Raw genomic sequence first — 12,066 nt, forward strand, 5'->3', positions numbered from 1 at the left:
CGCGTGCACTCTGGCTCCGACGGTGAAGTATGTAGGACGAAGGAGGCGAATCGAGTGTGACGTCATCACGGAGAATCGGAGCGTGCGGTACTGGCGGAAAAAAAAAGCGAGTCATCATCGGTGTCAACGGCATCGTTAGCCTATCTTATGTCTGCTGCCCAGGACGAAGGTTTCTTCTAGCGACCTCCACCAAGTTTTTGCGCCATACGTGTGTATACCGGTAGATTGCAACGATTGTAAACTTTTCAATTATAGCGGTCAGCTGCCGGTCATGCCTTGGTGATGCCTGCTGTATGCGCTGCCGCTCATTTTTAAATCTGCTGTAGATTTCCTTCGCATGATCCCAGTCCGCTGTTACTAATTGGCCTATATACACGTACTCTGTCAAAAAAGCAACTGTCGACAGATAATAACCTAACTGACACTACTCAGTTACAAGAAAACCACCATGACTACGACGATCATCGTCGCCCTCACCACAACCACTACAGCATCTAGTAGTCATCATCAATACATCGACATTCACATAGCTCTAGCGACTCCTGCAAAGATGACGTTTTCCTTATCATAAAGAGGTCGTCAAATATTGCTTCCATGACTACGGATCATTTTTGTTCCTTTTCAAGAGTTGCTACTTCAAAAGCGATCTTTAAAGTTCAGTTACATTCGCGAAAGTGGAGGGAAGGCTGGGTTGTAAAATAAGAAATCTGTTTTCGTTGGCCGAGTTCTCCTTTAGTTATGACAAGCTCGGAACAAATTCTTAAAGCCCTTATTTGCTGAGAGCTGCTAACAGCTGATAGTAATTACCAGCAGCAAATACTAACTAATAGAAACTGCTCTGATGGTTGTGTATATGTTTGTCGCACTATATGTCGCTACTATTTTTTTTTTAATCTTTCTGTCGCAGAAGTAGAATCTCGTGCTGCGTGAAATTACAACCGTGTTACACTCAACATTCGGTTTTGACATCGCAATGCAGGGCAACAAACGCACACTGCATCCGGAAGAAAAAGAAGCATATAATCGCGCTTGCTAGAGCTGCGTTTCCGTCTAACTAGGTCGAAAGTCAATGCCTATTTGAAGAGATGTTCCGAGGGGACTAGCTCACTTTGGCGCGACCGTTCCAATATTCGCGGCTCCATATGGAACGACGGTGGAACAGCACTTTGTAAAAGCTTTCTGTTTGCAAGTATGCATAATCCACGTCTTGTGTCACAGCAACAGCATTCCAATTGGAAAGCTCGAGTAGTGAGCTTTCGGTGCCCGCCAAAGAGGTCACTAAAACTAATTTGAGGAGCTCTGCACTAAGATGTTTCACAGCAATCGTTACGATCGATAAATAACCAATCAATCACAGGTCACTACAAATCTAATTCGGAGTTCTCGCTTACAGCTTCTTTCAAATCAATCAATCAAACAATCAGTGAATCCATCAATCGTCATTTCTTTTTCTGCTAACATTCAGTGAGCCTTGTATTCAATTTCGCCGCGATCTTCTGCAGCCATTGTGCCGTAACCCGCCGTTACTATCACTCAAGCAGACACACACAATGAAAACGTGCTAGCCGCTGAAAGGCGAGATTCGGATTCCGATAGCATTCAATTGGATTCCAAAACGATCGCGGTTGGATCCAGAATTCGCCCGACCGAAGACGCTCACAATACAGGACGGCGGAACATTTACCGACTAATAGCAGCGTTTCGCAGCTAGAAGCGCATTAGGCAGCGCCATTCATCGCGCCTTACCGAACAAGCAAGCATATCTCATTTGGCGAGCTCAACCAGGAAGAGGTGCTCCGACTCCCCCCCCAGTTCATTTACCCGAAAGAACAAAGGATCGCTCCCACAGGACACAGAAAGAAGCGAGATCGTCTTTCGCTTGAGCTGCTTGTATATTTTATTTAACAGGAATACACATCAACTATCCCCACACTCAGCTTTATTATCATAGGCCAGCTAGAATTAGCCTTTCCTGGCCCGATATAATGCAAGAGAGACAGAGAGAAATGAAAGGCCACACGAACGAGATAACTTTACCCCCCGCTTCTCTCTCTCTCTATATATATATATATTTTTTTCTTCGGGGCACCTGAATGAGACGTGCTTCGCCCTGTCGACTCTCACGTGACCCTTTGGCAACACAATATAAACCGGGCTCCGCTCTTCGGCCAATGAGCCGAAGGCGAAAGCCGACGCCGCCCGACCTCGTCCAAGGTACTATATATTCCCGCGGCAGCCCAGCATTCGCGCGCAACAAGGACGGGGCGCAGACGGCCCTCCCGATGATCAACGCCTGCCGGCGCCTCTGCCTGCAGTTTCTTTTTCGTTGCTCCAATGGCGCGTCCTAGCGTCGGTGTCGCCTAGTGTCGTTCTTTCCGCATTTAGCGTCGCGTTACGCACGCCGCTCCACGGTGCGTTCATAAATGCGGCGCTATATCCCTATCCGAGGACGTCCGCATCCCCCTCACCCCCCCCTCCCGCCCATTATTCTATCGCCGGGTCGGACGTTCCCATTGTTCCTGGCCCCGCCGTACAAATAATCTCCCCCAAAAGGACGCGCAGCAAACAAAGAAAGCGAAGCGAAGAAGCCCCGGCCTTTCAAAACTCTTGTGCGCAGCTGCGCTGTCCACTCGTGTTACACCTCCCCCAAGTCTCCCCCCGCCTCCGCCCCCCCCTCCTATCTTTTCATAATCTCCCAATAGCTCTGGGCCGTTAGCTAGATTATTCATCGCGGTCTTTAGTGATAGAGAAAGGAAAGGAAAACAAGAAGCGACGTTCCGGTAAGGTTATGCAGCGGAAAGCACGAAAGGCAAAAGAAAAAAAAACTAAAGAAACAACAGGCAACGGAGAGGCACCGGGCAACAGGAACGCTGCTGACCAAGGCTCGCCGTGCGTCGTTTTTGAATTCAGCGTTTCTGGTATCTCATTGTTCGCGGCAGAGAGAGAAATAAAAAAAGGGAGGAAACGAAAAATAGAAAGCACACGAGAAGTAAGGGTCAGAAAGTCACGAGAACACAAGCGGCAGCGTTTGCCAAGCAAGCCGCCCCCCCCCCCCCCCTCCCCCCAGCTCTCCACGCCGGACGCTCTTTAAAGAATTTTCCCCAGAGCCATCGTGGGTATGCTCAGTGTGCGCGTTACACCGTATTCCCTTTGTGGCGGCAGGCGCGTTGCTTACAACCAATGACGTCGCGCGGCGCTCGCTCGAGATCTGAAAGCGAACCGAGAGGACATCAAAGAGCGAAAGGCGCAACAAAATGAAAGCGGCATAGCGGAAAGAGCGCTCCTACTGAATGTTGATGATGCGCTGCCGGTCCCTTTCCCTCTCTCTCTCTCTTTCCTCACCCCCCCCCTACCCAGCGAACAGGCGAGGGACGGACTCCAGCCAGTACGACGCATTATCGCCGAGAGCGTCTTAAAGAAAGAGAGAGAGAGAGAGAGAGTCCAGTGGTGTTTGCGTGCGCCTGTTTTCTGATGCGCATGGTGAGTGCCGAGACGTAGGGTTCGAGATCGCTGTTAAGAAACGCTGCTGCTTGCTTCGCCGGGTCACAGGGCACGGGCTAAAGGATGGTGCGCGGGCGAAGATGGTCCCCGCCGGAGAGCAGCTCTCGTGGGACGTACCGAAAGAGCGTATCAAAGAAGGAAAAGAGGAGCGGCAGGCACACGGGGAGAGAAAAAAATATTGTTAAAGAAACATCCCACGCAGTGGCGCAAGCACGGACGACACGCTATTGGCTAGGGGCTACGCATGCGTCTCTCGCTGTCGAAAGAGCGCGTCTCAAAGCGATGACTCGTGAGTTACATCACAGAGACGAACCTACGCGAAGCACTATGGCATGATCATCACTACAGTGTATGTTGAGAGACAGAGAGAGAGAGAGAAACCAAAAGGCAAAGGCAGGGAGGTTAATTAAGGACGTGCCCGGTTGGCTACCCTACACTGGGGGAGGGGAAAAGGGAAGAAGAGATAGGGGGAGAAAATAAAAATAATAGTCATTCACAGTCAGTCGCAGAGGAATATTTACTGCCACAAGCGTTCATGTAATCCAGTGTCCTTCAAGAAACGCTCAAGGCAGAAAGCAGAAGAGCCTTTGTGGCCTTTTCCATGCAAGAACTCATAGGCCATGGTGAAGTTTGTGCAAGGCTTACAGTTGGATGAAAAAAATTTGGAGGACGCTTAAGCTTCGCCTTTAAGAATGGAATGCAATAGCATTCAAAGCTCCCTGAGTGCTTCTCACGCTTCCCGGCAACTGCAGGTTATGTAACAGTAATGTCTACCGGGAAACGCAGTCGGCGAACGCTATGCACGAAGGCGAGCTTTCTGGTAGAAACGCGGCCTCTTGCGAGAGCCGCGGATGCGCGGAGGCGAGCGCCATCTGGAAGTATTGCAAGGAACCAGGCGCGCCACTCTATGCATGGTAGAAACGCTGCAAAAAAGGGTTGTGTTTCACTTTCCCCGCAACAAAATTATACTTTCTCGCATATTGAAATTACAATTCAACGCTATCATGCCTGTAATTTCTGCGTAAGTCGTACTTTACGATTTTTCTGACGCACTTTACTTTGGGAAATTCAAATAGTTCGGCAATTTTTCTGCGCTACACGGACGGCCTGTGTGGTTGGGTATGCGTGATTCGGAATGACTTTTCACGACAGGACGCTTGACGCTGGACGCGGGACGTCGACTCCGGATTTTCTGTGACGCGGGGGGCCCTTAACGCTATGGCATTAAAAACGAGGAAATTTACAGCGGGAAAGCGCCGACTCTCTACTGACCTTTATTTGGAAATACACGAAGGAAAGAAACCGAACAACACACAGTTAAAACACGTGACAAAAATACAGAACGTTGGCAAATTTGTGTCATTTGTTAGAACTACGTGCTGTTAGTCTTCTTTCTTTGCGTGTTTGCGAATACAACTAAGTTGAGAGTCGGCGCTTGCCCCGTTATAAATCTTCTTGTTCTTCGTACAACAGTGAGCGCTGCACAAACTTCAGCATTACCGCCTACCAACTGGGTAGTTTTTCATCTATAGAAAATCTGCATGTTTAAGATCAGAAAGGCGAAACAATACGACGTAAAAGCCCCCACATTTTCTATATTGCACACACGCGTGTGTTCTGCATGTGTGTGTGTGTGTGTGTGTGTGTGTGTGTGTGTGTGTGTGTGTGTGCGTGTGCGTGCGTGTGTGCGTATGCGTGTGTGTGTGTGTGTGTGTGTGCGCGTGTGCGTGTGCGTGTGTGTGTGTGTGTGTGTGTGTGTGTGTGTGTGTGTGTGTGTGTGTGTGTGTGTGTGTGTGTGTGTGTGTCACCCTCTGCAGCCCCTCTAAATGCGACCGCAACAGCACAAAGGTCTCTTTCAAGCATTGTCAGTTAGATAGTCAAATGTTCGACGAAAACTGGTCTGGTGAGGAAACATACTGGTGCCAAAAAAAGCACGCATGTTTTTTTGGCACCAGTACGCTTTTTCGCCAGACGAGTTTTCGACGAACACTAAACCGAGCGCAAGCTTTCTTTTTTTGGCACCATTGTCAGTTACCGGGCCGGGCCGGCTCTATCCTTTACCTGCGAATTAGCTTATATTATCAATGCACCTCTAGCGGCTTGCCTTTTCGCAGTGCCTTCCCCTTCCCTTAGCACCAGTTTCTGTAGTTCAATCATAGCGCGAGCTACACGCTATACGCGTTACACCAAACATACAAAAACTACTTTTACCCCTTCATTTCAGCTAGAATTCAGAAAATATCAAATACAATATGAGCAATATCAGCTAGATTAGCGACATTGCAGTTGACGTTAAAAGGAAGCGCAGTTGCACGAAATTAATCAGTTTCATCCGAAGCTTGAACCACTGAAAGCGACCGCGAGGTTTAGCATTGCGCTGGAACTGCTGGGACGGTGTTCTAAGAATACGCTCACGTTAACGCGACGCAGCACGCAACGCAACCTGTGCTGCTTAGTTGAAACATCCCGCTGGCTGCTACCACGCGTCCTAGAATGCTGGCGCAGTGAGGAGCGCCACCAGTGGCGTTGCAGGCGTCGAACCTAGTTTCTTCACATAAATATTTTTAGACAGTCTTATAGAAAGTCCATTAACATTCGTCTATACGGTAAATAGGCTGTGTAAAAACGAATCTATGGACTTCTATAGACAAGAGGGAGAGAGAGAATGAAGAGGAAAGGCAGGGAGGTTAACCAGATATAAGTCTCCGGTTTGCTACCCTACACTGGGGATGGGGGATAGGGGTTAGAAAGATGACAGAGAGGAAAACGCAAAAAAAAGGAAAAAAAAACACGCACACATGGAGGCACACACACACAAAAGGCGTTCCAGTTAAAGTCGTTCACACAGGCCGGTAGATCGCAAAAAGCGCAATAGCGCTTGCACGGCCTTCTTCTGTGATGGTAGGTCCTTTCGATGTTGTAGAATTCTTTTTTCGGATAGCGCTTGGTCGTCCAGTTGGTCAAGTTCGTGGCGAAGGCATGCCCTCTGTGTACTGTACTGCGGGCAGGCACACAAAATATGGCCAATTGATTCTTCATGGCCGCAGTGGTCACAGGTTGGGCTGTCGGTCATCCCTATGCGGAATGCATAGGCTTTAGTAAAGGCAACGCCCAACCAAAGTCGATATAAAAGCGTGGCGTCTCTACGGCGAAGCTGTGATGGCGCTCGAAGACTTAGTGTTGGATCAAGTGAGTACAGTCGCGTGTTTCTTAAATGTGGCTCATTCTATTGCAATCGTCATACCAGCGAAAGCTACAACAATCAAATTTAAGACGACGCACGCGACAACATCGACGGCAGCAGAGCTCGCAGCGCTCTTTACTGCCCTTCATCACATTGGTGATGAACCACCACATAAATGGACAATATTCTGCGATTCGAAGGCGGCACTGCAGTCTCTACTGTCACCTTTACGACGCGGACCACACGAACAACTAATATTCCATATTTCAGAGACGTTGCAACATATAAGTGAAGCAGGCCATGAGATAACCTTTCAATGGCTTCCAAGTCACTGCGGGATTATCGGCAATGAACGGGCGGATCACGCTGCCCGCTCAGCCCATACTGAGGAGCGCCACGTCCCAATTCCTCATTCTATAGACAAGTTCTGCACACTGTGTATAGGCTAGTCTATGGACATACTTATGGCTGTAACACTTTTCATCGAGTATCGTTAATAGCATGTCTACAGAAAAAGTACATACATAGGTCTATAGCCGCATTTTTATCGACTGCCGTCTATTGAACATTTATATACAGATATTTATAGAATCTCTGACACTCTTTACAGACATCATCTCATACTTTTCATTGACCATAAACAATCTCTATAGACACAGAGTGGTCTATAGAGCGTCTATAGAGGGTCTATAGACTGACTAAATTTTTTGTAACGGTTGGGTGGTGCTTGAGATGAGATCGAAGAAAAACTGCCGGCGTTTTCAAGCACGAAGCAGGGTCGTTTCTTGAAGTTTGCTGTCCGTTGCGCTCCGACCAGCCTATGCCCACCAAGAACCCACCGGGAACCCTAGTGTTTCTGCGCGCGACGCCATTGGCAGCAATGGAGAAACGGAAAGCCGGCCTGGTTCGGCTGCACAGTCGATTGAGCGAAGAACGAGAGAGCGTTAACTCGGTTGCGTCGTTTTAACGCCATAGCGTTAAGGGCCCCGTATTGCAGAAAATCCGGTGTCAGCGTGCGACGTCGGCGTGCGGCGTCCCGCACCCAGCGTCGGCCGTCGTTTCGGGAATAATTATTCCGAGCCACGTATACCCAACTACGCAGGCCCTATGAGTAACGCAAAGAAGTTACTGAACTAATTCAATTTCTCAAAGTAAAATGCGTCAGAAAAAAGGGTAAAGTACGACATACACACAACCTAGAGACACGATAGCGTCGTATTATAATTAGAAGATACGAGAAAACATCATTCTGTTAGGCGGAAATTCAAACACAAACCCCTTTTAACGCGAAAGCGTTTTCCAGCTGCCGTTTGATGTCTGTCTTAGCAGGAGCGGCGCGACCCCCTTGGTTCGTTTCACACCGTCAAAAAAAAAAAAAAAAGAACCACAAAGCTCGCCTTCCTGCATAGCATTCGCCGCCAGCGTTTCCCGGTAAACATTAAGGTTACATAAGCCGCAGTTGCCGGGAAGCGTTAGATGCGCTCAGGAATCTTTGAATGCTATCGCGTTCCACTCTTCGAGGCGAAGCTTGGGCGTCCTCCAAATTATTGCATCTAAACGCACTGCTCGTGTCTCACGTCTCTGGCCGCATTCTAACCTTCCAAAAGCAAGCCGAGCACGCGCCGTCGATACTGTGACGGCACGACGGCGTCGACAGCACGGTGCGAACGCGCCTCAAGTGTCCGTACAGTTCATCACAATCAACATCAGCCTGTTTTCATGTCCACTTCAGGACGAAGGCCTCTCCCCCCGCAATCTCCAACTAGCCCCTGTCTTACGCTAGCTGTTTCCAACTCGCGCCTGCAAATTTCCTCATTTTATCACCCCGCCTGATTTTCTGCCGTCCTCGACTGCGCTTCCTTCCCTTGGCACACATTCTGAAACTCTAACGGTCCACCGGTTATCTGCCCTACGCATTAGATGACCTGCCCAGCTCCATTCTTCTTTTTTTATCTTAATGTCAACTAGAATATTGCTATCACCCATTTGATATCTGATACACGCAGCACTCATCCTGTCTCTTAACGTTACGCCCAACATTTTTCTTCTATCGTTCTTTGCCTCATCCATAACTTGTACCACAGCTGCTTTATTGACCCCCAAGTTTCTGCTCCATATGTTAGCACGGGTAGAATGCAATGCAGGCTTTCAGTGAGGATTTGGTAATGCCTGACGTATGAACTTTAACCCATTTTTATTCTTCTGTAGGTTACCGCATAGTTACCCTCACAATAGAATAGTACTAAGATGAGGAATAGGGTTAAGGTATGGACTGGTAAAAAAATAAAAGAAATTCGCCACGCATCTTCTTCAATATGATCCACCTTTTCCTCGTCAAACGAAGTTATAGTCTCGAAAAAATACTTTACAAGATTAAACTGATTTACTTTGCCGTTTATAATGTACCACGTTTTGCCCAACGCGCAGGCAGGGACCGTGCTTCCACTACCTTGGCACGTCCCTGCCACGAAGCGCAGCTCCGGGTGTCCCAGTTGGGCATTCCCCTCCTCTTCCGCACTTTCCTTCTGCCTCCTCCTCTCAGCGACGAAAAGAAGGCAAAGGTAAACGCGTGTTTGATCGACTGCACCAAGGCCTAAGGGCATGCACCGTTTTCTTTCGTTTAAGCTTGCCGGCAAGTTCCTAAGAACAAAAGGAGACTCGCGTCAAGACCACCTGGCGCGCGTGCGACGACTGTGCAGCCATCGCACTAGAAACGTGCAGCATGATGGAAGCTACAGCTCCATCCAACCCCGATGTGGCTGAGCGATCCCTAATAGCTAAAGGATTAGACATCTTGTAGACGTATTCTACAGACATCTTGAAGACATATTCAGTAGACAGTCTATGGACGTTTCGTCTTCTTTTCTTCACTTTAGATTTTCCTTTGTCGAAACGTAAGCTGCAGACATTTTACAGGCAAAAGCTATTCACACCTCATCTAACCTAGACTTACGCCCAACCCAGTGGCAACTAAGAGATCCCTAAAAGCGATATATTTAGACATGTTATGGACCTTTTGAAAAGACGTCGTGAATACATATCCGGAAGAAAGCCTATAGACAATTTGTAATCTGTCCCTTCCATTTCGCCTGCTTTCGTCAATATGTTACCTCTAAGCAATATATGGCCAAAAGCTAACTTACTGCTTAAGACATGGGCTTTCTGTCAGGAGGAAAATATTTCAGTACGGCTGAAAACAGTTTGCAAGCGTGGTCATCGGACACCCAATCTCAAATTGCTTGCTGGTCAAGGTGTCAACTTCAAGAGACCGGCGAAATTGTTTTGAGAAGCATATCAGCGGCGCGCGTGCTGATGTGCGCAGAGGCATCCCGAGGGTAAGAGGTCAACTTGCTCTTCCCTCACCCTTCCGCCCACCTCTATCAGGCCAGCTCATCAGAGATGCTAGGTTTCCTTCATAACATTCCATATCTGCCAGAGCAAACAAGTGAGCGTTAAAGGCAGATATTCTAAAAAGTGTCATATGCTTGACAAAATTAAGAGCATAAAACAGTTGCGCGAAGGTTGCTTTAGTTCAACAGGAACAAAATGGCCGGTTTCTGCAGAGTAACAAATGAGTGTAGTCGGATATACGCGGTAAATTCAATAGACTTAATTCGGTTGAAGATGATTACGAATGCACGTGCTTTGTGAAGTAAAAAAATAATGCGCCATAAGCATAGCAGTAAATTGGGCGTCCGATATAGTCGAGTTTGTTGCAGCCTGACCTCAGTATAGCATAAAGTTTGGTAGAAAAATTACTAGAGGAAGCTCAAGTGCTGCTATCGCTGAGCTACAATGGGAAATGATTGCTTGCACATGAGCTTGTCAAATCTTCGCACTCGTACCTTAAAACGATCTTCTGACGTCAATTATTATGCTTTACCTTTTTCTTTTTGGGTGACAGAATGGATACCAAGAGAAGGGAAGCGCAGTAGAGGACGACAGAAGACTAAGTGGTGCGACGAAATTGAAAATTTACGAGTGCTAGGTGGAATAGGTTGGCACAGGCCAGGAGTAATTGGAAATCGCAGGGAGACGCCTTCGTCCTGCATTGGACATAAGATGATGATGATGATGATGATGATGATGATGATGAAGAAGAAGAATCACTCTTATCGTTTTTAAACAGAGCAACGCCATTAGTCTACACCTGTGCGTAGTCAAACCGAACTGTGGTACTTATAGCCAAATTGCTAGTTGGAAACGATTAACTTGCAAAGTCTCAAAGCCGTTAGAAGACAGCAGGGCCAAGATTAGGTGAATCCATTACGTGCTGATCATCACTGCCGGGCAAGCTGAACAGCCATACGGGCCAAGGCCGCCGACATTAGCACCAGCGTCATCTCCCGTGATTTTTGTAAGAATCTCTATGCATAGTATGGCTTGCGCCACACTGCACGGAAATCGCGAGATGCGGAAGTGGGTGTGCCGGCAGCCTAAGTAAGCTACCAAAACTAGACGAGAACAAACCCCAAGAGAAATAGGAAAGATTTTGAAGAAAACGGTAAAATAGAGAGACCGGCCTGGAACAGCCGGAGCAAAGGTGCTTTCTTTGTTTTTTCTCTTGACCTGACGCGCACGCTCATCTGTGTCAACACAAAGTATGCATACAGTATACGCCCTTGCAGATTACTCTGCGTTACAAAGTAACTTCCTTTCATCGGTGAAGAAAGAGAAGCTCTCTCTTTGAGCAGGGCGGTCAATGCGTAGAGATAAAAGGAAGCTGATCTTACAGGGGCAGCTGCTGTAGGGCAGCGAATGAATATTGTAATCGTGTGCTTTTGCGATCGCTTAAGCGCTACCGCGCCGCCTCCATCACCTGCGGCATGTGCTTCTTAAGTTTGTGCCTACATGGTATTTCTGCCACTAATGTTCGTTCCACAGATTCCTTCTTCTTCACCGTGCTTCCCAATGTCAAAGTCATGCGGCTAGCACCTTAAGTGAGTGAGTGAGTGAGTGAGTGAGTGAGTGGGATGTTCGGATGTTTCGAAGCTCCTACACGTTTTTCCTTCACAAGATCGATTTGTTGATTTATGCATTCATTAATTCATTCATTACGTTTGCCGTTCCAAAACATCACTATAGCTATGATAGACGTCGCAGTGGAAGGCTTCGGAATAACTTTGACCACCTGGTGTTGCTCCATGAGCAATTCGTTGAATCTATATACTCTATACAGGCGTTTATGCACTCCACCCCCACCGGAATGAGCACGCAGATGCCGGGCCTACAAACCCATGACTCCGTCTTCTTCAGCGCAGAGTCACGGTCACTGAGACGCCGCGGCATGTCATTCAAGAGATTGCAAAACATAAAAATCATAAGGATTAGGAAAACGTCAAACGTTCCCTTTTCCTCACGTTTTGAACATGGAAATCCCA

General features: G+C 47.8%; 1 protein-coding gene across 1 annotated transcript in view; it reads right to left on the minus strand.

The window, feature by feature from the left end:
* The window catches only part of LOC126533728 (beta-1,4-glucuronyltransferase 1-like), a 350,896-nt gene that overhangs the window by 58,357 nt on the left and 280,473 nt on the right, over nt 1-12,066 (minus strand). The window lies entirely within an intron of this gene.

The sequence above is a fragment of the Dermacentor andersoni genome, chromosome 7 (genome assembly GCF_023375885.2).
Source record: "Dermacentor andersoni chromosome 7, qqDerAnde1_hic_scaffold, whole genome shotgun sequence".
Lineage (NCBI taxonomy): Eukaryota > Metazoa > Arthropoda > Arachnida > Ixodida > Ixodidae > Dermacentor > Dermacentor andersoni.